Source organism: Spodoptera frugiperda, chromosome 22 (genome assembly GCF_023101765.2).
Source record: "Spodoptera frugiperda isolate SF20-4 chromosome 22, AGI-APGP_CSIRO_Sfru_2.0, whole genome shotgun sequence".
Classification (NCBI taxonomy): Eukaryota; Metazoa; Arthropoda; class Insecta; order Lepidoptera; family Noctuidae; genus Spodoptera; species Spodoptera frugiperda.
The window spans coordinates 588615-614477 of NC_064233.1; the positions used below are offsets into that span (position 1 = coordinate 588615).

Below are 25863 nucleotides of genomic sequence, written 5' to 3' on the forward strand. Positions count from 1 at the left end.
TAACGACCCCTTATTTTCCAGAGCAAAAAGTAAATAAAACGTTATGACAAAGCTTGATGGTATCGCGAACCAACCTTTTTAATTAAAAAAATAAAAAGTAGAAGGAGCACCAGTATAAAAAAAAACCGCTCTAATTTAAAAAATGGAAGCCGCATTCGAAGTACGAAAATTTTTCGGTTTTCGAATGCGTTGGTTCCTCTGTTATTCATTGTCTATTCTCTGTTGTTTATGGTTTGTGCGGTAAGGTAGGTAAGTGATTGCTTTTGATTTATTTTTTTTGCTTAAGTACCGAATTGTTAAAGTTATTCATAAGAAATCCTTACCTCTACACTCAAAGTCATTTAATGTTTACTTAACCCAGTCCTTAGCAATTGTTTTCGGAACAAAATTGTTACTAAGTAATGTGTGGGAGAGCTATGCTTGGGCACGAAAGGGCGTTGTGTTTCGTTGTATAAGTGAGGTTACCGGAGGCCCAATTACCCCCCTTCCCAATCCCCGATTCTCCAACAACCCTTAAATTCCCAAACCTCCAAAAGCTACAATCCACGTTTGATGTCCATGGGCAGCAACGATTGCTTACCATCAGCTCGTTTACCGGCTTATATCATAAACAAATTGTACAATCAAGTCAACAATTGAAAGTAAAGTAGACTTTCAATATCCGTTGAAATGTCAAATGAAACGTCAAAAAATGACAAAAATACCTATACCATAAACTTCCAATATCCGTTCAAATGTCAAAAAATGACGGTTAAAACCATAGACGATAGTATAAACATTAGTTTTGAAACTGACATGGTCACTAACACTAGTATTGGAACTGGAAACGGGATATTTACCATGTTTTCTATTTCGATGAGTTTCCGATATTTCAGCACTGTTGCAAGCGCCGCGATCACGGAAGAACTGATGAAGTTCGGTGAAGAACAATGTAACCAAGTATTGTATTGTGAATCTGATAGAAAAAGAGTAACCTATGGAGTTTCTTGCTCGTTCTTCTCCATAGGAATCTACACTTTGGAACGAGCAAATAGAACAACTAGAGGACTGATCGACAGACAGACGTTATAAATATTTATTATATTTGCTCTGACGTTCAAAAGTGCCTTCCTGGTCTATTTGAAATAAATAATTATGACTTTGACTTTGAAGTTCATCATAGAAATAGAAAAACATGGTAAATATCCCGTTTCAAGTTCCAATACTAGTATAAACATTAGTTTTAAATACAGAACTCGATGGCGGATATCCGCGGAGCAATAGTTTGTCGCCGGATGAATCCAATCGGGCTTGTTCCCGAGTGACGCACGGGGGACTTACGACTGATAAAATTGCGCACTGTCTCATATTATGGGAGACTAGCTACTTCCGCGCGGTTTCACCCGCTCTGCTCGGCTCCTGTTGGTCGTAGCGTGATGTTCTATAGCCTATAGCATTCCTTGATAAATGCACTATCTAACACAAAAAGAATTATTCAAATCGGACCAGTAGTTCCGGAGATTGGCGCGTTCAAACAAACAAACTCTTCAGCTTTATATATTAACTAGCTACTTCCACGCGGTTTCACCCGCTCTGCTCGGCTCCTATTGGTCATAGCGTGATGTTTTATAGCCTATAACGTTTTCGATAATTGGACTATCTAACACAAAAATAAATTATTCAAATCGGACCAGTAGCTCTGGAGATTAGCGCGTTCGAACATACAAACAAATGTTAGTATATAATGTAAAAGTTTGTTTGTCCGTCAATTACGCTGAAACTATTGAACGGATTTTGATGAAATTTGGTATACAGACAGGGAAGCTGACTTGGGTGATAAGATACTTTTTATCCTACGGCAACACGGGCGAAGCCACTCACAGAACCTACTATTATATTGGGCTCATAACTAGCAAAAAATGTGACCAAAAATTTGAGTACCTCTGCCTACCTTTGAGGAACAAGGCTTGATGTTACAGTTATGAAAGGATGTCATGTGAGGAAATCGAAGAGTGAGCGCGCAGATTGCTTCCTCTCACTCTTTCCTTCCTATTTTCTACTCATATTCCTACTTAGACAGAAGTTATGTTTATATTATTTATAACTTTCGTGAGACATACTATATTAATTATTATGTTATCGACTTACTCACGTAACTGTTTGACGAGGAACTCGACTAGTTTCAAGCCATGCTAGAGGCTCATATTCATGAGCAGCGTAGGCTTTAAACTAGTCGAGTTTCTCTTCAAATAATTACATACGTAATGTGCAAATATTCAAACGTCACTAAATTTTAAGACGCTCTCAAGAATAGTTCTGTCCCTACATTTTTTTTATAAAAGACAGAGATAGAACGATATTTAAGTACAACTTAAAATTGAGTAGCGTTTCAGTATTCGGGTGTTAGCCAATAACATAATATTTAACTTTACTGAACTATTTATCCAAAATAAAACTACTTGATCGGATGTCAGCAAATATATGTAGGTACATGTGTATAAATAAGAATACAATGATAAACATCTATTTAAATTTAAATATGTCCCAGAAATCATTGAAAAGAATATTTAAACGTAAATATATTATCTTCGTCACTTATCTGAAATCTGTCCTAAAAAGGCAGAATACATGAATACCATCGACACCATAGCACGTAAAGAAAAAAACAAACAAAAAAAAAATAGGCCACGTAACGTACCAACCAAGTAGTTCGAAAATCGAAATTTCAAATTCAAAAATGGAACGTCAGAACAAACATAAAAAAAAATCGAATAGAATCGGAACGGATCACTTTTGAAATTTTTTTGAGATTCGAATCGTCAACGAACGGTCGCGTTCGGTATTTGAAATTTAAATTCGTATTTGGAACGTCGTTGATAAAGACCAGTGTCAGTGAATAGTATTGCTTTTGATTTTCGAACACGTGTGTCATGAATGGAACGGATATTGCGACCTATTTTTTTTAATGTGGCAACGGCAGTATGGGATACATTAATGCAAACACCACTACTCTTGTCGCGGGTATCACAGACCCAGTAAGAAACATATTTAATGACAGAACGCGTAGCTGTGGTCTCTGATACATCTGAAGCTTTGATAGAGCAGTTAATTCTAATCACCACGTCCACTCTCCCCGTGGGTGTTGTATACCCGACTAAGAAACTACACATTAGACAGAGACCGTGCAGCAGCGCTCTCTGATAAACCTGAACCTTTTATATTCCGATCTCCTAATTTCATGATACGTTGAATTTCCTTTTAAAATGGGGTTTAGTATTGAGTTTAAAACATTAAAATTTAAATATATGTATGTGCTGAAAGTCAATATGTCAACCGATGACGTCATACTTTAAGTAGATGCATACACTCATACATACAAACATATCTACATAAATAAAGGCCAAACTCCCTATTTTTTAGAAGTCGGTTTAAAAAAGGCAAATAATGATTTTCATTGAATTTGTAAGAACACGTGTGGTCGGAAATTGGGTCAATATTGAGATAAGGGATCCCCTATCTAACATAGTTCACTAAGTTCCTTTTATATATTAATACATAAGACTAAACATAGAGTTATATATAACTAGTATAAACTGACTACTACTGACTGCCTCGTTGGCCGAGTGGTTGCAAGTGCGACTGCCGGGCAAGGGGTCTCAGGTTCGATTCCCGGGTCGGGCGAAGTATTACTAGGCTTTTTTCGGTTTTTCGAAAAATTTCTCAGTGGTAGCACGGAGTCTGGAAATGTGCCCGGTATATGGCAATAGGCTCTCCACCTATTACATGGGACTTACAACATAAATTGCGAAATGTGGGTGTACACAATGGCATTACGTGCCATAATGTGCACCTCTGCCTACCCCTACGGGGATTAAAGGCGTGACGATATGTATGTATGTATGTATGTATAAACTGACCTTCGAATGTGAGGAAGGATCATATAAAGCGAGACCATGGTAAACTGGTTTATACTATAGTTCTACAATTAACCAACATAAACTGACCGTCAAATCTAAGGAAAGTTGATACAAAGCAAGATCATGGTAAACTGGTTGTTAATAAGTCTATTGAGTAGCTACTCTGCTGATCCCCTCTGGGTATTTCAAGTTTTATATTTAATTTAGAAATAGTCAATGATATTCTTTGTTCGTTTTTCTAGGACGATTCAAAGATAGGTATGTTAATATGTATGTAGGGAGATACCACCACATAGTATAAAACAAAGTCGCTTTCTCTGTCCCTATGTCCCTTTGTATGCTTAGATCTTTAAAACTACGCAATGGATTTTAATGCGGTTTTGTTTAATAGATAGAATGATTTAAGAGGAAGGTTTATATGTATACCTAACACATGCGTAATATATCACCATTGCACCCATGCGAAGCTGGGGCGGTTCGCTTGTCTATGAATAAAGTTAATCTTCTTTATTTATCTTTTGTGTGACCAAGTGTGGTCGAAAATAGGTCAGAAATTAGATTAGGGTACGACCACTTATTTTACAAGGATAGACTAGACCCTTTTTTTATAGCAATGAAAATCATCCAATGACTTTTTTCGCCTTGGGTGACCGACGTTAGAAGGAGTGTCAGACTTTTACTAACTAAAATCCACCCCGTTCCTACTCCTGATTTTTGAGCTAGAGTGCCGGTAAACACGCTAGATAGTCCGCAGCTCCAGATCAGGCATCAACACTACTGGGCTTTGGGCGAGGCGGTAGGGAGACTGTCAGACTCTTATAGACTAAAAACCACCCCGTTCTTATTCTTGCTTTCCCAGCCGGAGCGCCGGTAAGCCTACTAGGTAGTCCGCAGCTCCGGATCAGACATCAGCCCTACTAGGCCCCATCTGTGATGGTCTGATGGCTATAGTTTACGGCTTAGCTATTACATCTTCATAGCATAGCTACATAGCACATCTCTGGTGGAAAAGCACCCATTACAGGTCAAAAAACAAATGAACGATATACTAATAATGTATTATCTTTTTGTTACAGATTTATGACAGAAATGACATCAATGAATCAAGAACTGCAATGGAGGAACCATTATTGTAAGTACTAAGTTTTCTACTTTAGTTTTTACGGTAAACGAGCAGACGGATCACCTGATGGTAAGCAATCGCAGCCGCCCATGGACACTCGAAACACCAGACGCGTTACAAGTGCGTTGCCGGCCTTTTGGGGGTTAGGAATTTAAGGGTTGCTGGGGAATCTGAGATTGAGAAGATTGGGGGGAATTGGGCCTCCGGTAACCTCACTCACACAACGAAACGCAAGCGTTGTTTCACGTCAGTTGTCTGTTAGGCCGTGGTATCACTCCGGTCGATAGTTCAACAATAGTTATTTTACCAAAAAATATATCAAAATAATATCTTACATTGAATTCCCAAAGTGATTTCCTTCATGATTACAAACAATGTGTGTTTGTGTGCTAAGTAAATAACGCGACATTTCTTCCGTAGATTGGTATGGTATATTATTTTTGGGTTGATTCCTTAAACATTAATCTTAGTATCACGCCTTTTTAAAGCAGAAAGGGTAGGCAGAAGTGCACTTAAATTGTCTTGTACTTATCTCATAAACGGCACGGCTGAGGCACAGCGTTTTATGCTTTGGAAATGATAGGAAACTCTTCTTTTTTCTTGTCCTCTAATAATATCTTCTGATTTATTTCGTTGTGGGATCCAAGACAGTCATTCATGTCCCTGGGACGTTGGAGTTCAGTATTCCGGTTTTTTATGGTTGTATCTACTGTAGATCCTGGTGCACAGGATTTGTAGCGGTATGGGAGGTTGTGGCGGGCTTGTCTCATAAAAAAAAAACATTATGAAACTGCTGTAAGCACGCTGTCAACGTGCGGACCGCGCGCTGTCAGCCTTTTTGTATTGACATTGTGAAAATAATATATCATACAACATAAGATTTAATGATCATAACATGTTAATTGTTGGGTTAGAGCCATGCCGTTAAAGTGTGATATGTTCTCTAGACAATGAAACACCAATTTTTCACCACTTATGTTATGTTTCACTACTAATGTAGCTAATAATTGTTATAATTACATACAAAACTTGATAATTTAACAAGAATAACAATAAAGGAATTATAAAAACAATATACAACGCCTTAAAAGTCTTTGAAAATACTCTCGCTATGCACAAAACACAGGAAGGCGTCGAAATTCAAAATAAAATTTTCATTTTCACGTCAAATTTCAACAAAACACGGTCATGTCTGCATGTCAAAAACATCTTTATACATTATTCACTGGAATATCGCGAGCCCTATCCCCCTCTCCCCCCTCTTAGGCCGAGACGCGGGGTAATGAATTAATTAAACGCTTCCACTCCGCTGGGAATCCTGATGGGAAATTAGTAAGCTGCTAACGCCATCTAGAAGCGAGTAGCGGCAACTTTTTTGTGATTTTTTACAGCAGTCGCGGTTAGTTGTGTTTTTATTTCGCGGTAGCATTGTGAATTGAATGATCTCGTTTAATAATTTCCCGTGGTAAATGAGATTATGGGATTTGCTGTAAATTTTTACTGAGCGTACTGAATTGTTCGCAGTTAAGATATACGTAAAGCGACATCTGTTGTCGAATAGCCGTTAGCAATATCTTGCAAACTTTACTTATGAAAACATTAATTATTATCACGTCGTGTAGCTCTATAAACTACATTTACTTTACTATTTAATATAACACAAACCTCATCCCTCCTAAGTATAAAATCATAAATCACAAAAACAAACTCATCCCACGCTCCCTTCGATAATTATTCCAGATAATTCGTTAATCGAAACGCTGAGCAACACTCTCTATAGTCCGTTACAAACAATATTACGTAGTTTATTAATCACCCCTATGACTCAACATGAGATCAACGTCACAAACGCGACTAAACACACCCCGAAATCCCTTTAAAATGCGGGCGCTACCCCTATACGAGACGATTAGTTAATTTTTTCCACCCTCCCGCTTGTATTCCACTAATTAAAATAAGAGGGCGGTCATCGTCATCGGTTCGAGTTCTCATCACTTAATTTTATTGCCAATAGATCACATTTTACTCCTCTTCAATTATTATTTATTCTCAGAAAAATATTACTAGTTTTAGTTCCGCTACTTGTTACTAGATGGCGCTAGTAGTAGGTTGGTTGTTATGAAATTGTAAATAAGTTATCGTTGGATTTAATGCAGACCCATTGCAATCTAAAGCAGGTTAGCGTAGTTTGATGTGCTTCATTTATTATTTGAGTGTCTATTCTGGAGGAGGATTCCCTCAGTCATTTATAACGACGCTCAAGGGAATCTTGGGGTAGGTCCTTAATTCGGTTTGAGAATACACTACATTCTCGTTCATTTATTATGGAGTTATATAAAGGAAATATGAAAGTTTTAACTAGTCATAATTACTTGTGTAAATTTTTGATTGATGGCGGAATTAGTTTTAGTTTTGTTTTCTCAATGAAAAGACACTTCTGTTACTGAGATTCACAACTTTTATTCACAATTAAATTGGATTCTTATTTATTTATGAGTCAAATCATAATTTAAACGACAAGTTCTAGTAACCTATCTTCACCAACCTACCACTAACGCCATCTATCATGCAATAGCGTTACTAAACCCACTTCTGTTTTTAATCACAATATCAACTTCCAAGCTGAAATCATAATCAATTATTCCCTGCTAACCCCTATTTAACCTTAGGCGTGAATATACACACTCAATTATAACGGTATCACCCTAAACGAGACGCCAGCGGCATTTCGAAATCAACGCCTCAAACTGGTCCCAATAAAATGTTCAATAAGAATTATATTCACGCAAAAAACTTTGATAGAACACAATATTTATTTGAATTCTCGTTTCTCATTCATTTCTAACACACAACAGCGTTATTCCAATACCTATAGATAGGTAAAATCTCAACCATTCGCATTATCAATTGATATTTTTACTTTGAAGAGTCAAAAAAATAGATATAACATAAATAAAAATACGTTTCACTTCTTTTGACGAATTTCTATGAAAAATATCTCGTTGAGGGGTGACTTTCGTTACAATATCTGAGAGATCAGACAATATCTTTGACCCTTCAGACAATGACATCACACCTATTTTTCCTCGAAGCGATTGACAGAAGTGTGGGGGAACACCTTAGTTCCCTGGCATTCGTCTGTTGTTTTTATGAGGTGTCAAAATGTACCTATATTTGTTTTGTTTGTAGACGATGGTCACTTTTTTTAACCGACTTTAAAGAAGAAGGAGGTTCTCTGTTTGACCTGCTTGTACTTATGTATGTAGGAGTCTCGATTTCCCTGGGTCTGACAAAATTATTTATCATTTATCATTAGAATTAACTTGAAACGGGATATTTACCATGTTTTTCAATTTCAATGAGTTTCCGATATTTCGGCACTGTTGCAAGCGCCATGATCACGGATAAACTGATTTCTGACACGTTTCAAATTCCAATTCTAGTGTTAGTAACCATGTCAGTTTAAAAACAAATCATTTATCATTATTATTTAACTAGAAACCAGAAATCTTTCACCAACCATTACACAATAAATAGAAACTAGCGTAATTTCACAAAACATTCACAAAAAAATACCAAAACACACGACCCAAAGTCTTGTAACCAAAGATTACTTACATTGTAAGCGACACGGCTACCTGTCCACCCCCTTGTACCCCATCTGTCCCCCGTCCGTCCACCGCTGTCCCCCGCTTGTTTGTCCACGCCCAACGCTGTAATCATGTCGTCCTGAATAAATAACATAAAATTTAATACACACGCCTGCTTCACCGGTTATCATCAGTGTGAAGCGAAATTAGGTTACCGCTTGTTTGATTATAGGTATTGTAATAAGCGGTTTTTTTTTACTTTTTGGTGGGTCGTAGTTTTAAAGTAAAGGTCGTTTACATAATATTTTTGTCTTTATATAATGTTTTTACCATTTGGACAACGAGGTTGCAAGTACGATTCCCGGGTCGGACGAAGTTTTGTTGGGATATTTTCGGTTTTAAGAAAATTTCTCAGTGGTAGCACGGAGTCTGGAGTTATGCCCAGTATATGACAATAGGCTTACCTCATATTACACGAGACTTACACATTATATGTTGAGAAAAGTGGGTGTATATTATACAGTGACATTATGCGCCTACCACTTTGAGGATAAAAGGCGTGACGATACAAAAAAACATAGCTTAACACGTCCGTTTCCATTAGAAACGGACTTTGGGGTTTTTCATATGAAAACATGCGTGCTGTGGATGGTTTCCCTACTATTGATATATCACGTACTCGAGCTACACATTTTCCTCACACAGCTACAAAGCTTAGTATCAGTAGAAACGGTCACATAGTTTCACAGCTTAGCTATTACATCTTCGCAACAGCTACATAGCACATCTCTGCTGCAAAAGCACCCTGAGACTTCACTTAATTTTGTTTTTGTGACACTTGTTTACCTTGTTCATAGCTCTTTGTTCGTCTGTCCATTTGTCTGTTTGTCTGTTTGATAATGGCTCTCATCTCTTTTTAATTATCTTTCTATATGTACTTGTGTTTTGCTCTTGTCTACCATTTCATACTTCGTTTTTAGCCCCACTTGACATAACAATTGTCGCAGTTCCCATTATTCAGATGTTTTTTTTTGCTTTTTTTTTTTGTTTTTTTGATATGAGAATATTTCCTTTTGTCTTGCTTTTTGATGAGATATAGTAATGGATAGGTGGGATTTTTAATGGGAATGATGATGGGGTATGAAAATTATCTAAAAATATATTTAGTCTGTCAGTTAGGTAATAACGAAATATTAGACATGTATGTTTATGTTTTGTCATATAAGATAATAATACTTAGGTAAAACGAATCAAAGCTCCTACTTCTAAGTAGGAGCAAAATACGTAATATCTACGTATAAAATGTACCTAGAAGTGACGTTACGCGATATTTCAAATCGACATATCTTCGAAAGTATTTGTTTCCGTAAGAAAATAAAAAAACACGTGTCTAATATTTTAAAATAATCCACAAGACGGACATTAAAACAAAAATTAGTCATCTACCGCGTCCGTTTGACGGACTAAATAGATTTTTAATTTCCATACCCCGTCATCATCCCAATTTTAACAACATTTTCAACTAAAACACACCAAATGTTCCACCTTCCTCATCCCCCCTACTCAACCAACGGCAAATCTTACAAATCTTACAAAAAACCCCCACATATATCAGTCCTGTATCTATTTAAATCACTTTCGGAACAAGTTAAGCTTTTGAACATAATCCTACGGCAATTTCTGCGGTCCGTTTAATCAGTAGGGTTCAGGTGTGAGCATATTACCGTGGTTTCTACAACCCTTGCTAATTGCGACAAACAAGACTGGTGGACAAAGCCTTTGCTGGTCGCAATCCTGTGAACCTTTGTTGTTGTCGACCGCTTTTTTTAGGTTAGACACTGTTTTGGGCATTTGTACTTGGTACTGTATTATTTTCTGTTTTACTGTTGTCTGTATCTTTAATGATATACTTAAATAAGTAAGGATGAAATTTAAATAAATAAAAACTGATTTAAAGAGTAGAAGAAATTATACTCATCGGAGTCTGAATAATTAAGGATTAATTGAAATAAATGCTTTGACTTTTATTTTGAAGCGGTCTCACAATTTTATAACCAAAGTACTAATGTGACGTTTTCCGAGTTATATGTACTTTCTTAGATTATTTAGACACCTCCAACTAACGGTAAAGGAAAACATCGTGAGGAAACCTGGGCTTATAATTTCTAATTATAAGTTTGAAATCGCCAACACGCATTGAGTAAGCGTGGTGATTAATGCTCAAACCTTCTCCGTGTGAGAGAGTTGGTCAGCAATGGCCACTTTATACAGTGTTGATCTGTTGATGTAAGAATTCAAATCAATTTTCACCTCTAAAATGAGTTTTAATCGCCCCTCAAACATTAAAAACTAACAATTTTAGTCCAAAAACATGACAAAACAAATGCTCACTATAATCTAAATATCAACGCGAACCTCGCGAATATCAGGAAGCGAGTTGAATACAAAAAAAAAACAATGAAAACCAGATAACAGAAGGGAGGCTTTTGTTCGAAAAACCGTAGCGACGTTTAAAAAAAAATTCGTAAAATTTTTCTTTCACTGCTTGTGCCTAGAGTGAAGAAATGTCTTTCATGTTTCAATATCAAGTCGCTTTTTATTACAGCAACGATTTTTACCGAATGAAAATGCTTTTCGAGCTACCCTTCATCCGTTTTTCTTCCTTTCATTCAGCATCGCCTATAATATCTGTCCCGTAATGAGATTACGTGGCGCCCGCAGCGGCGAGTAGCGGAACTAAAATTTTATTATTGATGACGCCATGGTGTAATTGGATGGAATTGTGTGTTTAAGCGTTAATGAGGTTGGCTGAGCGCAATGTTATACAATGGAAACGTGATTGATAGTCCGTGCGTGTGTGCGCTTAACTTTTTTATTAATTTTACGCTTTATAATACGCTTGTTTCATAATACTTTTTATCGAGTTGAAATTAACAACACATTTATTGCATAAACATTCGATATTTCACACGTAACAATGTACAAACTACAAAACCTAATCACAACCCCACTAAAACATTAACACCATCTATCGTCCAAACAACAAACAACAGCTTCCCCTATTCCCCAACAGATGCCGCTGTACACAATCGACAAGACGTCAATACGGACCACATGCATATTTTAGCACATAGAACGCATCATATCATGCTCCCTTAGCGAGATATATCATCAAAATTACTAACGTTTCGTCCGAAATGACTAGTAAAATATTCAGCAAGACTGTAACAGCTTTTGTGGGCTCTAATGAAGTATAGACGCGAGTTAGGTTAACTTTTTCTCGCGGCCTTTTATTTATTTCGGTAGCCATGATAGTGTTGTTAGGTTGGTAGTGGCTGAATATTATTTTTTTCCGTTTTTCCGAATTGAGTGTCTGTGAATCATTTAGTAAGAGCTTGTGTACTGTAAATGGACTTTCTGTTATAACTGGATTGTAGACTTTATTGCTATGCGGTGTTAGGTTTTATTTCCTTTGTTTTATGTTGGTGACAATTTTGTATTTTTTTCACAATTTGCAAGTCTAGAGAAGTGAGATTTGAGTCGATTTAAAATGTAGGTCTATAATTATTTATGATTCATCATTATTGTCCTGGTTTTGATATTTCTCAAAATGGGTTGGCAGAGATGGTTAAAAACTTACCTTTAAGTTAGTTGTGTTTTACAAATTCGTAGGCGAAGCCGCTGACAGAAGCTAATAGGTGCCTAATAAGAATGCATTTTAATAATGCATTATTATACAATAGATTAACATAATCATTACTTTTTAAAAACATATAACCTTAAAAATTCTGAAAATTATAACTTATCAAGCCCTTAATTAAGCATTTTACAGCAATCTGCATTACTTTAAACGCATTAAATATCTGACGACATTGCCATAAAAAAAATATAAAAATCTATCGCCAATACATTAAACACATCATTACAATAACATTACAAAAAATAAATAGCTTTTAATGTAATTATCTGATACACATAAATAAAGATTGATTACATAAATACTTATTTATGATGAGTTTTTAACCAAAATGTGACGTCATTAGGCACTTTATGGCACTTAAGGGTAAATTTTATTACGTTTTTGGCAATAATTTTGATGATGCTGCGAATGTGGTGTCATTTATTTTCACTTTTTTTGGGAATCAGTTATCATTAGTGATGTGGTATTTGATTTTATTGAAAGTTAATAAAAATATGATTGGATTTGTAAGTTTTGCTTTGATAAAAATTAATATTAAACTTTATTTAATGACTGCCTCGTCAATCGAGTGGTTGCAAGTGCGACTGCCGGACAAGGGGTCTCGGGTTCGATTCCCGCGTCTGGCAAAGAATTACTGGGCTTTTTTCAGTTTTTTGAAAATTTCTCAGCAGTAGCATGGAGTCTGGTATTGTGCCCGGTAAAATGGCAATAGTGTCACCCCCTATTAGGTACAAGGGAATTATAATACAAATGGTGAAAAATGGGTGTACATTGTATAGCGGCATTACATGTCATAATGTGCACCTCTGCCTACCCTTTCGGGGTTAAAAAGGCATGACGTTGCTACATTGGCAGTAAATAAATATGATAATTATGAATTGAAAATTAATTATCATTCAAATTAATACCTGGCCCTAACTACACTACAACTAGACATTAAATCAAACACAAGACCAACGATAATTGATATCTACAATACACCTTACACATACCAAGATCCCAACCAACATCTTAGCACCAAAACCCAACAATCCCACTAAACTACAACACCACACACTCCCATAATAATCACAAGTCAATAACAACGCCATCTATCGAATTACACCAACAACAATCTACACAATGCTGCCAACATAACAATTGTGTTCATTCACCAGGCGATTATAAACTCTGTGCTTTGAGATATAGGGTTGGAATTTGTGTGTGTTAGAGGGACGATATGAATTGGACGCTGCCTTATGCAGTATGGAGTGTGGAGGACATGTTTGTTTATTGCGTTAAATGGTCAGCTGTACAGGCGGTCGTTATGGCTGGTCTATGTTAAGGATACATAGACTGTGTAGGTATATGAATTTGATGTATGATAGTACATATTTGTAAGTACATTTGCAATAGGCTTAGGTATTAAAATGGTTTTGGTAGTCGAGTGGTGGCGTGCGATTGGCGGGCAAGAGGTTTCGATTCGTCGGGTAAAGTGTTGCTGGACTTTTTTTCGGGTTATCGAAAATTTCTCAGTAGTAGCACGGAGTTTGGAATTGTGCCCAGAATATGGCAATAGGCTCACCTATTACATGGGACTTTTAAATGGTGAAAAAGCCGTAATATGCACCTCTGCCTACTTCTTAGGATAAAAGGCGTGACGATACGATACATATAGCTTATATCAATCTGTTTATATCGAAATGTAGTAACAAGCATACTATCAACTGTTATCCACACATAACATCGCAAACAAAATGTATGTGTGCTTTTTGAGTGCAACACCATCTGTTGACGAGTGGACGTAAACTAATGTTTTGCACACTTAACAATAGATGGCTCTAGTTGGCGTACGATTAAATATTAAATACGATTATAGCGTTTACTTTAGAAGCTGAGCTAAGTGGGTAAGATAATTATGAAACGTAACATTAACGATGTTTTACAAACATTATTCTCTCATCTTTACGATATTTCCTTCCTTTTTGCTTGGATAAACAGAATTTTGTACTAAATTGTGGTTATTTTTGGGGACAAATTCCAGTTATTTTGTATCATTACGAGTTGTTGTGTGGGTTCGGAGAATATTTGAATCTATTTGTAAACGATTTATTTCAGAAATATGGCAGATGACTAGTTGATTTTCTTAGAATATTGAAATTTACATGAATTGTGTTGAGTTCAGAAGAAATTCGATTTTAATTAATAACGTCTTTGTCTAGACACAAATTAAAACGAAACTAATATTTATGATATTGTTAACAAAGACTATTGTGTGGGGGAAGGCATTATGCATATTAGCAGATGACACTTTTAGAATAAAAAATCGGTTAGAAGCTAACGTTTAGTTTTTAATCGATGTCAAAGAAGATAATTTAAATGTTCATTATTTCTAGGTTAATAATAATGTAGGCTACCTATAAAGGTGAGTATAGACTACAACATTTACTTGTAACAGAACAACGAGCCACTATATGATATGTTCTAGTGTACCATCCTATTACGAACTAAAATGCTTTGGGAACTGAGCTTTTGCCTGTATGCTAGAGAAAAAGTTGTAATCTATCACCTTAACAATTATCCTCTATGATTACATAATAAAATCACTACTGTATTAGGAAAAAATCACTACCAATGATACATTACAACCACGACCAAACTTTACAACCTTAAAAAACGGTTACAAACTCATATTTTCCAGCCAAATACGTTACAAAAATGGTTCCCAAACCTTTTCAATTTCCCAGTAAACTCCATTTAGTTTAAAAGAGTAACTAAATTAATTACAAAAGTGTACTAAACTGTGAAGGTTGAATTAAAAATTGATTTAGTGCTTATTTCGGCCCCCAATAATGTATCTAACGGGGGCCGTTTGGGTCATTCTAGGGGTCATAACGACCTCTTATGAGTTTTCTGTCACTGCTAACTACCTCACGTTATTAATTGTCGTGATAATAATGTGTTTTTTTTTTTTGAGAAAAATAACCTGTTTTTAGTGAACGGAGTTTTTTCGGTAATTGCTTGCGATATATTTAGTATTTTGGCAAAGCTTTGCTACAGTAGCAGTGCGTCGTATGTCGCGGAACACTGCTCATGAATATGAACCTCTAGCATGGCTTGAAACTAGTGGAGTTCCTTGTCAAACAGTTACGTGAGTGAGTAAGACCAAAATCTATCCTCTAGTTTAGCTGGACAGTTAAAACTGCACATTTGAAATAAGGTGTGTAGCGTGCAATCATCAGTTCTTGTATTACCCACGGAAATAATGTATTCTATTTATGATATCTATTTGTTGAGCAAATGTATTCTCATCAACCATCGCTACACACCAAACATAATACCGATCAAACCTAACAGAAACCTAAAATCAAAATTTCACGAATCATAGCCAGACAAGCGGTTTCTCTACTAATTCCCGTCTTTCAATTTAACTTGTAAACCTTGCCAGAATTCATTAATCGTTGTGAACGTTCATAACGGGAACTATAGTAATTTTAACGGCAGAGTGAGTGATGGGATGGGGGTGAGAGGTTCAGAATTCAATTCCCAGTTAGGAACTGACAAGGGTTCGCTTATCTATCAACTTGTACTAATGGCACCCAAGTGGCACTGTTAATAATTGTGAAATTTTCAAAGGAAAATGTCTTTTAGTGTTGTTATTTAGTGGCTATACTTTTGGATGGATGTTTCGTAGTTAATTATGGGCCGTGACATATTTGCTTTAATAATTTATCAATGATTTGTTTTGTCTTACGTTTAACAGTGAGATTACAGCTATTTTCGGTGGGATTTTTTGTTCTCATCTTAAAAGTACACCTCTTTATTTTTAATCAACAAATATCTTGCTAGGTAGAAGTTATGCCCTTAGCAGGGAAAACAGATAGATGACTTTCAAATCAAAATTATCGTGGAAAACATCAGAAATTTATTTTTGAATTAAAAAAAGTCTGTTTGTATTGAGAAACAGATCAGAGGTCAGACTCGTAAATAAATTGAACATTGACATTGGTCACTTGGTATGGTAACATTGGTAATTAGACATAATTTCAAACTCTGATTTGGTGATTGAATACTTTAAATTCAATTGAAAGTGACATCTTAAGTTCTACAATCGTACTCAGAAACCAAACCCCAAACCGCCACAAATCATAACAAATTATTATAAAAAAGCTGCTTCAACAAAACGCGAACAATTCTTTAACCCTCAAAAACTAAGTTAAAATTGGCGTGAGGTCGGGACGGCTGGTCAAATGGACCACGTTTGGATTTACGAGCGGTGGCCGGCGACCACTCCAGTCGAGCGTTAATCTGGGGTCTAATCGACCGGTTGTGGTGTGTTCCGATTGATTTTTTCTCGTTTAGCGACCGGTTTGATATGTGTTTTCTACTTTTTTTGGTGTAAAATGCAGATGTTTCTTTAAAATGGTGTTGTTTTAAAGTAAAAACGTAAAGTCAAAGTCAAAGCATATATTTCAATTAATCCTAAATTAGGCACTTTTGAAACGTCAAATTGAATTGTCCGTCAGTCTGTCGGTCAATGAAGCTAGGTGCTCGTTCGAAAGTATAGCTTCGAATGGAGTAAAGCGAACAAGAAACTCCATATATTATATTCAATTATTCAGATAAATTCTGTTGTTACATTAAATCTTAAATTTAAACTCGATCAAAGATAGTTCTGTGCTGCAATCTTGATATCTGGTTTCATGTCAAATCATTATTAAAATTAAAATAAAATAGTATACAATTTATTAGAGTTATACAATTGAAAAACATCACCATACAATTAAAATAGAATCTAAATCAAACAATTAACAAAGCACATTTTCACTTGACAACTAACCAAAACAACAACTGCATCTTAAAAAAAAATCAACAACAAAACGTCCCAGCTTCGATTCCTTCTCAATTAACCAAGATACGGCCATCCTAATCTTAGCTCCCATCGTCTGTATGCCACTAGCAGACCCCTAGGGGGGTCCAATGGGACGGAACATGAAAAATTTCACCCCCCACGACCCCCAGAACATAGTTGAGTGATTTTATTTTTATAAATCGTAGTCCGGCTGTCCGCGACGTTGTTTGAGATTGTACCGAGCTGTGTTGTAATAACTGAAGTATTTGTGTTTAGGAAATACTGGATTTTGTGGTTTTTATGAAGAGTTGTTTAGATTTTAGACCTTTTTGTAGTGTGTTGTAGGGATTAGCTATGTTATCTAATGTCTTTAAACTGAAATGGTCACTGACACTATCGAAGTCGGTGATGTTTCATCCGTGATCATGGCGCTTGCAACAGTGCCGAAATATCGGAAACTCATAGACATAAATAAACATGGTAAATATCCCGTGTCAACTTCTAATAATAATCTAATGTCATCTCACCCACTATTTCATGGAACTTACTATAAGACAAATAGTGAAAAGCGTATGTACATTGTACGGTGGCATTACGTGCCGTAATATGCACCATTGCCTACCTCTTCGGGGATAAAAGGCGTGACGTTACGTTACGTATAAGAAAAAAATATTCCCTAAAAATCTTAAAACAACTGCCTTCACTTCTCTAAAATAAACAAACGAACATACAATACAATTTTATACGCTTTATCATCTCTATCAGAATATTAAGGAGAATGCCGGGATGAATAAAATTTCCGTCGTTTTTTTGACAAATTTAATTAAAAAACTGTTTGTTAGTACAATAGGTCAGAGTTTTAATGTTTGCGTGCCATTAGTGTGGCGCCATTTTCTTTTTATTGTAATTAATCGTTTTTTTTTTCTTTCTGTTGCAGGTACTCGGCTGTTTGGTTCGTAATTTTTCGCGTTTGGAGTGATTTTTGTATTGTATAGAGTCGTGTTGTAGTTCTGTTGTTGTATTTTTGTATAGATTATAAGTTATTTTAAGTGTTAATGTCTTCAAATTAAGATAAATAATGTATTTACTGATATTAATGTTAAAACTAGATCAAAACTTAAATAATCCGGTTCTAATACACATAATATGTTTGTATATATGTATAATTTTACTATATAGTGTATAAAATTACTTACTTCATAACATCTACAGGTAGCAAGCACAGACAACCACCAATTTCTGCATTTTACACTGTGACAAACTCGCAACTTGCTCACACTTAGGATGCAGGAGTTGTAAAGCACGCCATCTAGTTACCACAACACAAACTAAAAGTTGCTTGCTACTCGCCGGTAGATGGCGGTGTATGTTCGTTTTTGCTAATTTTGAGAAGAAGATAAGAGAAGACAGAAGAATGTATTGTGCCGTGCCCTTGTCATTCTTCTTGCCCGTGTGCTTTCATACTACTGGACGGAGAACTGATAAGGGCATGTCCAATACAATATCATCGAGAGATCAAGATTTTTAAGAAGACAAGAAGATAGCTACAACCTAATTGTTGATATTTTGTCATTTTGTGTGCCTTTAATGGAGTAATTGCAAGTCGAATTCTTTAAAGACAAGCCTCGATCGGGTTCGATTCCCGGGTCAAGCAAAATATTATTGTATTTTTTCGAAATGTATTTAAAATACTTTTGTTGGTCAAAGCTTAAAGAATTCTACATATCGATACGAGGTTTCGGGTTCGATTCCTGATCAGTTCATTGTATCCAAATCCAATATTTTGATATGTACTTACGTGTAATGTATAGATACCTATTTACTTCACTAAATACATAATTAACTATAATATATGTATTTCACTAATATTTTTAAGTCTAGGTTTTGTCTAAATTAATGTCTAGAAATAATACACTAACTATCGTACTCAGAGAATTTTTTTTATGGTATAAACCGGTAAACGAATAGACGGATCACCTGATGGTAAGCAATCGCCGCTGCCCATGGATATCCGAAACATCAGAGGCGTTACAAGTGCGTTGCTGGCCTTTTGAAGGAATTAAAGGGTTGTTGGGGAATCGGGGATTGGAAAGGGGGATAATTGGGCCTCCGGTAGCCTCACTCACACAACGCAGCTTGTTTCACGTCGGTTTTCTGCTCGGCCGTGGTATCACTCCGGTCGAGCCGGCCCATTCGTGGTAAAGCATGGCTCTCCCACACTTGTATAATGTATCTTCTTATCATGTAAACTTGTATACATTTTGTTTTGTATTTGCATTTGAAATAAAATACATTCTTCTACATTTGCTAATTGTTTTATTTTTAAATTAATATGAAACCTGATTAGATCTGAAGATCGGGCTCAGTGGCGTGCCATTGGAGAGGCCTATGTCCAGCAGTGGACGAAAACAGGCTGATAATGATGATGATGATGAGACCTGATTATAGGTACCCTATTACCACTAGACAGTAGATCCCATCATTATCTATGAGTGTGACGGTTCGATTCCCAGTTACGCTCAGGATAATGCTCTTTAAAATGGAAATACCTCATTAACCCCTTGTCTGTCGGTATATAAGACACAATAGAAAACACATTGTGTCTCGCGTAGATCTGCGTTCCGACAGACAACGGGTTAATACCCACATTGTTTGCAAATAAAATGTTTGGAATACAGTCTTGAGATCGATTCTCGAGTCGGAAACATAATTAGGAGACAGTATGTAACTCAACCTATGTTCGACACAATTTATTAAATAATTTATCAATAAATGGTTGATCTGATAGCAATACTTAGGTATGATTAACCTCTCGTATACCGTATATAAAACATCAATAGAAAGCACATTGTGTGTCGCGTAGATCTACGTTCCGGCATACCACGGGTTAATCACACATTTATGTAAACGCTTTGACAATCTCATAGGTATCGGGTTCGATTCCCATTAATATTAGAAACCTATGTTAGAGAATTTATTTTCCATAACACTCAACTACAAATCATGACAGAAATTGCCATGTGTTAATAAGGAGGTGTTAAGTAGTAGGAAAGTCATTCAATGACTTCTCCCACCTTGGGCGAGGCGAGAGCGAGTATCAGACTCTTAGGCCTCTTGTTCACACACAGTTGTTCGCCGTAAAAATGTACGGTTAATTCAGTCAGTGTTGTATGGATCATTATGGAAGCGTGTAAAAATGTGCATAACGTGCTAACTCACCGTACGGTTGAAAAACCGTGTCGTGGACAAGTGGCCTTACTGACTAAAAATCGCCCCGAACCTACTCCTGATTTTCGAGCCGGAGCCCCGGTAAACCCGTTAGGTAGATGCAGCTCCGGAATCAGAAGGCTACCTATAACAACTTTTGAGCTCTTAATACTTAAATCTCTCCATTCACTGGTTTAGTAGTAACCAACTAAGGAACTATTTATCATGTACAGAGACTCTATAGCAGCATTCTCTAATAAACCTGAAACTTTTATTTATAAACTGCAAATGGATCACCTGATGGTAAGCAATCAGCGCTACCATTGGACACACACAACACCAAAAGAGTTACAACAGTATTGTTGACATTTTGAGTGTTAAGTATTTAAACAAACCATTAGGGCTTTTCAATTAGTTCTGATTGCTGTTTTCTATGGGTAAACGAGTAGATGGATCACCTGATGGTAAGCAATCAGGGACGCTCATGGACACATACAATACCTAAAGGAGTTACAAGCGTGTTGCTGACATTTTGAGAGTTAAGGATTGAAGATTTGGAGGTGAAAGGTCCCCTTTACTCCAAGTAGTAAAAACCTCAAGCGTTTTTTCACGTCGGTTTTCTGTGATGCCGTGGTGTAACGACTTTTTAATAGGGCCTTTTTAATTAGTAACAAGATCAATGAGAAGCTCTTAGCTACTCTCTGGTAACATTATCTGACTGCACGGTTGGCGCGGTAGCTGGGCTACTGGCTGCCATGCAAAGTGTACCGGGTTCGACTCCCGCACTGAGCTCATCTTTGTGAGATCCACAAACCGTTGGTTGTGATGTATAGTAAACTTGTATGTTTGTAAACGCACCCACGACACAGGAGAAATTCCTAGTGTGGGGCAACGTTTTAAAAATAATACTAAAAGTCAAGTCAATCAATTAATCTTATTGGTCTCCTACCTATTCCCAAAAGACAACGGTTTGACTATAAAACCACGCCTACTTAACATAATTGGTATAATTCTGACCCATGGGAGTTGTTTACGGGTTACCATGGTAACTGGGACCATAACAAACCATTGGGGCTTTTCCATTGGTTCTGATTGCTGTTTTCTATGGGTAAACGAGCAGACGGATCAATTGATGGTAAGCAATCGGGGACGCCCATGGACACACGAAACACTAGAGGCGTTACAATAGGGATGATGACTACTGGTCAAATTCAATACTTTTTTCGAAACGTGAAAAACTATATTTTCTATGAACTATGTATGAAATACTATATTATGACGTCGTAAGTTTTTTTACGTCAAATAGCAGACTTATTATTACTAGAACTACTTATTTCTAGAAATGTAGCTAGAAAAATAAAAAATTAAGCAGTTCATCAAATTTATGAATGAGAGTGTGATTATTTTTGAATATTTTATTGTATTGAAAAGTTTTTGTAATTTTTTTTTTGACCCATTCATCATCCCTATTACGTTGCCGGCCTTTTGGGCGTTGGAAATTTGAGGAATGAAGATGAGAGGGAGAATACGGACTCCAATAACCACAGTTACACCGTAAAATATAACGCAAGCGTTGTATCACGTCGGTTTTCTGTGAGGCCGTGTGTGATGATACAAATTAGTAACGAATTCAATTGTCAGGGTGCTTTTCCACCAGAGATGTGCTATGCTACGTTGCTGTGGATGCTTTTGGTGTCCACCAATCATATTCATTGGTACACATAAGTTAGCACTGGTGGAAACAGAGTCAGCGAAGCTATTATTTTTTTAATGGAAAAACGTTATTGATATGTGCTATGCATGACTTCCCTACTACCAGTATAGTGCATACTCGAGCTGCGCATCTTACTCGCACCGCTACGTAGCTTAGTATCGGTGGAAACAGTAACATAGTTTCACTACATCTTCATAGCATAAGTAGCTACATAGCACATCTCTGGTAGAAAAGCATCCTTAGGCTGGGTTAATACACATAACTAAGACTCATTTTTAACCAAATCCGACACATTAACTTTTTATTAAGACAGATATAACTCGAAACTCATATAGGTATCTACACATTTGACTGAGATCAAGCAGTGCCAGCGCAATCTCCAACCAGCCAGACAAGCGTGGAGATAATGACAAACCCTCTTTTGTGGAGGAGGCTCATAGTCCAGCAGTGGACAGAAGCAAAGATTTATAAATAAAAACATTTAATAAACAAATATTTTTGTTTTATTTATTATCCTGAATCAATACTCTTATGGTAAGCGTCCACAGGTCCGTATCGTACGCATCGCACGCATCGTACGCATCGCACGCATCGTACGCATTCCGTATGACGTCATCAGTATGCATCGCATGTAGGCATTGCCGATGATGCGGTCCGTACGATGCGGATCAGTGGACGCAGTTGTATGAGTTTCTATACAAGACAAACTAAAATCCGTTGCGTGCGAAGCGAGTCTGTGGACCTTGTGTACCTTTATTCTGTAGTTCCATACTATTCGAGGCGATTGCTCGACTAATTTCAAGCCAGGCAAAGACTCATAGACTCTACGAACAGTTACGTTATTAAGCCCGAGTAACTAATTCATTTATTAATACATCATCATCGACAGCCTATTAGTGGCCACTGTTGACCAAAACCTCTTCTCACACGGAGAAGGTTTGAGCATTAATCACCACGCTTGCATGCATGAGGAGTTGAGGAGTTTTATCAGTAGGCAATGTATCATGATAGATATTTTAAACTGCTTTGTTAGATGAGTTGTCGTAAGTATATGCGATAGCCGAGATCTCGGGTTCGATTCCCGAGTCAGACACAGAGTTTAGTACAGTACAAAGTCTGAGATTGTATTTAGTATACAGCAATAAGCTCACCTATTACATGGTTAAAAGTTAGTTTTACATTGTACCTATACCAATGTGGCCAATATACCGTGCTGACTGGTGAAATAGGCTCAATACTTACAGAGAGTACTCGGTACTCGTTAACTTGATGTAAAAAAACAAATAGGTGCTTAATTTTTTATCGAAATGTCTCTAAAAATAAGTGAAATTTGAATAGTCGATGTAGGTAAGCAACAGCTGTACAGTGTAGGTATTCTGTGTTGATAGCGCGCTGCGCGACCCGTGCGTCCGCGCGGTGTCCAAGTATTCCGCAGTTAAATAAATAAATACTGGACTCTCGGTGTACTGTGTACGAAGTTTACTAAGAAGTTATTTAATATTTCGTTTTTATGTTATTTTATTTCATGATATATGTTCGCATACTATCACGTCCTCAAATATTTAACGTATTTCAGCAGTCAGTCTGTATTTCAAAGCTACCTTTATTTCCGCCTTCGGGGAGACATAAGTAAGTGCACATGTACACTAAAATGAAATGACCGCCTGAATAATACGGACTGCAGGTTGCTGCAATTATACACATTAATTAAAGCGCCGGCCCTCCGGCTGACCGCTGGTATACCAGCAATATTCAATTAACACGGATTCCTACTTAACGGGCCAATTGCTGCGAGCGACGCCATGTTTTGGTTTCATTATTGAAGATTTGAGGTGTTAAAATATGTGTGTATTTTATTAATTAGTGTGTAGGTAACTACGACCCGCCCCAGCTTCGCATGGGTGCAATGGTGATATAATATATTACGCATGTATTATACAATCTATATATATAAAACTCTTCCGTTACTGAGTGACTGACTGACTGAATGACTGACTGACAGACAACGCACAGTCGAAACTACTGGTCGTAGACAGCTGAAATTTGGAATGTAGGTTCCTTGGGATATGTAGGGGAGCACTAAGAAAGGATTTTTGGAAATTCAACCCCCAAGGGGGGAAAAGGGGTAAAAACGTTTCTATGAAAAATCTTATTCCTTGGGTTTATAAACTTGAAACTTGGCATGAACACGTACATAGGCAAGTAAATATGTTTGACATTATAAGTTTTTTCAAACTACCCTCCAATCGTGATTTAGGGGTGCGATTGGGTGACTGATTTATTAACGCACAGCCGAAACCGCTCGGTATAGGAGTCTGACATTTTGAACAGAGGTTCCTTTAGTAACATAAGTGAGCACTAAGAAGGGATTTTTGAAATGTCAACCCCAAGGGGGGAAACGGGATAAACTGAGCCGGGGCTGCGGGAAAGTTCTAACGAGATATCGTGGCCCCGGAACGCAAAGGGCAACTGAAGGAACGAGGTGGGTTTTAGTCAGTAAAAGTCTGACACTCCCTTCCGTTCCACCCAGAGCGGGAGAGGTCATTTGATGATTTCCCATCCTTAAAAAAAGACTTTGTATGACAACTTTCAGTCGTCTCTTTAACATACATAATAACATACATAATTATGTACATACATGCATAACATTAATAACATCACGCCTTTAAATCCCTATTTTGTGTTAACACTACCCATACAAACAGCTAAAAGGAAACAAGTGAAGAGACGAAATTTGTCCGCATCCATTTTCACCTAAATTCTTAACGTTAATGAGATTTACTTTTTATTATCAGGTCAACCTAATAGCCTCACATGTACGTATAACTTCGTAAGAATTTTCTTTCAACTCCTAACCGTTGAGGAGTTGTACCTTCCATCATCAGCTCATTCACATGGGATGATGACTATCAGACGCAAATACTTAAACAGATCTATGAAATTGTCAAAAACGTAATTGCCTGTAAATTTGAGGTTTGCCCTTGATTTCCCTGGAATACCATCATCAGATCCTGACTAGGTAACAACGGGACCAACTTGAAAGTATACTCTACCGGAAGGTGGAAGAAAAAGCCCTGTCGAGATCATTAAAAAACGCTATATATGTATAACCGAATTACACGTGGGCGAAGCCGCGGGCGGAAAGCTAGTAATATAATATTATAAAGCTGAAGAGTTTGTTTGTTTGATTGTTTGTTTGTTTGAACGCGCTAATCTCAAGAACTACTGGTCCGATTTAAATAATTCTTTTTGTGTTGGATAGCGCATTTATCGAGGAAGGCTATAGGCTATAAAACATCACGCTATGACCAATAGGAGCTAAGCAGAGCGGGTGAAACCGCGCGGAAGTAGCTAGTTATACATACAGCGTATAACAAAATACCCATATACATCAAGAAGCACTGAAGAATACAGGTTGAATAGAATCTCTACACAAAGTTTCAGCTTAAAATACGTTTAAAAAAGGTTCGGTGTCGCATGGTTCTTGATTTTAAATCATACAAACGTGTCACAACACTACAGGGGTCACTCGCTAATTACGAAACATTTCTTCTGTAAATCTGATCGCCTTGTACCTAATTTTGATTCGCATGAAAAATAAAAAAATATTGGAAAAATTCATAACTTCGTTCCATGAAAACATGAGTTTAAAAAACCCTTCCCGTATCGTTTGTTATGTTATCTAGAAACCGTGCAATTGATATGTATACCCCCTTTTTATTACACCGTGTATAGATAACTAGCGACCCACCCCTGCTTCGCATGGGTACAATGGTGATATATTACGCATGTATTATACATA

The 25863-nt window shown here is 36.8% G+C and overlaps 2 long non-coding RNA genes across 3 annotated transcripts in view; both read left to right on the forward strand.

The window, feature by feature from the left end:
- LOC118280121 (uncharacterized) overlaps positions 1 to 18425 on the forward strand; it is a 60583-nt gene extending 42158 nt beyond the window's left edge. For both annotated transcript variants that reach the window (XR_007706776.1, XR_007706775.1), the window contains 2 exons: positions 4973 to 5028; positions 18078 to 18425. This is a non-coding gene — a long non-coding RNA (uncharacterized LOC118280121). The remainder of the gene's footprint in view (positions 1 to 4972; positions 5029 to 18077) is intronic.
- The window catches only part of LOC126912136 (uncharacterized), a 196196-nt gene that overhangs the window by 83450 nt on the left and 86883 nt on the right, over positions 1 to 25863 (forward strand). The gene's annotated exons all lie outside the window — the stretch shown is intronic.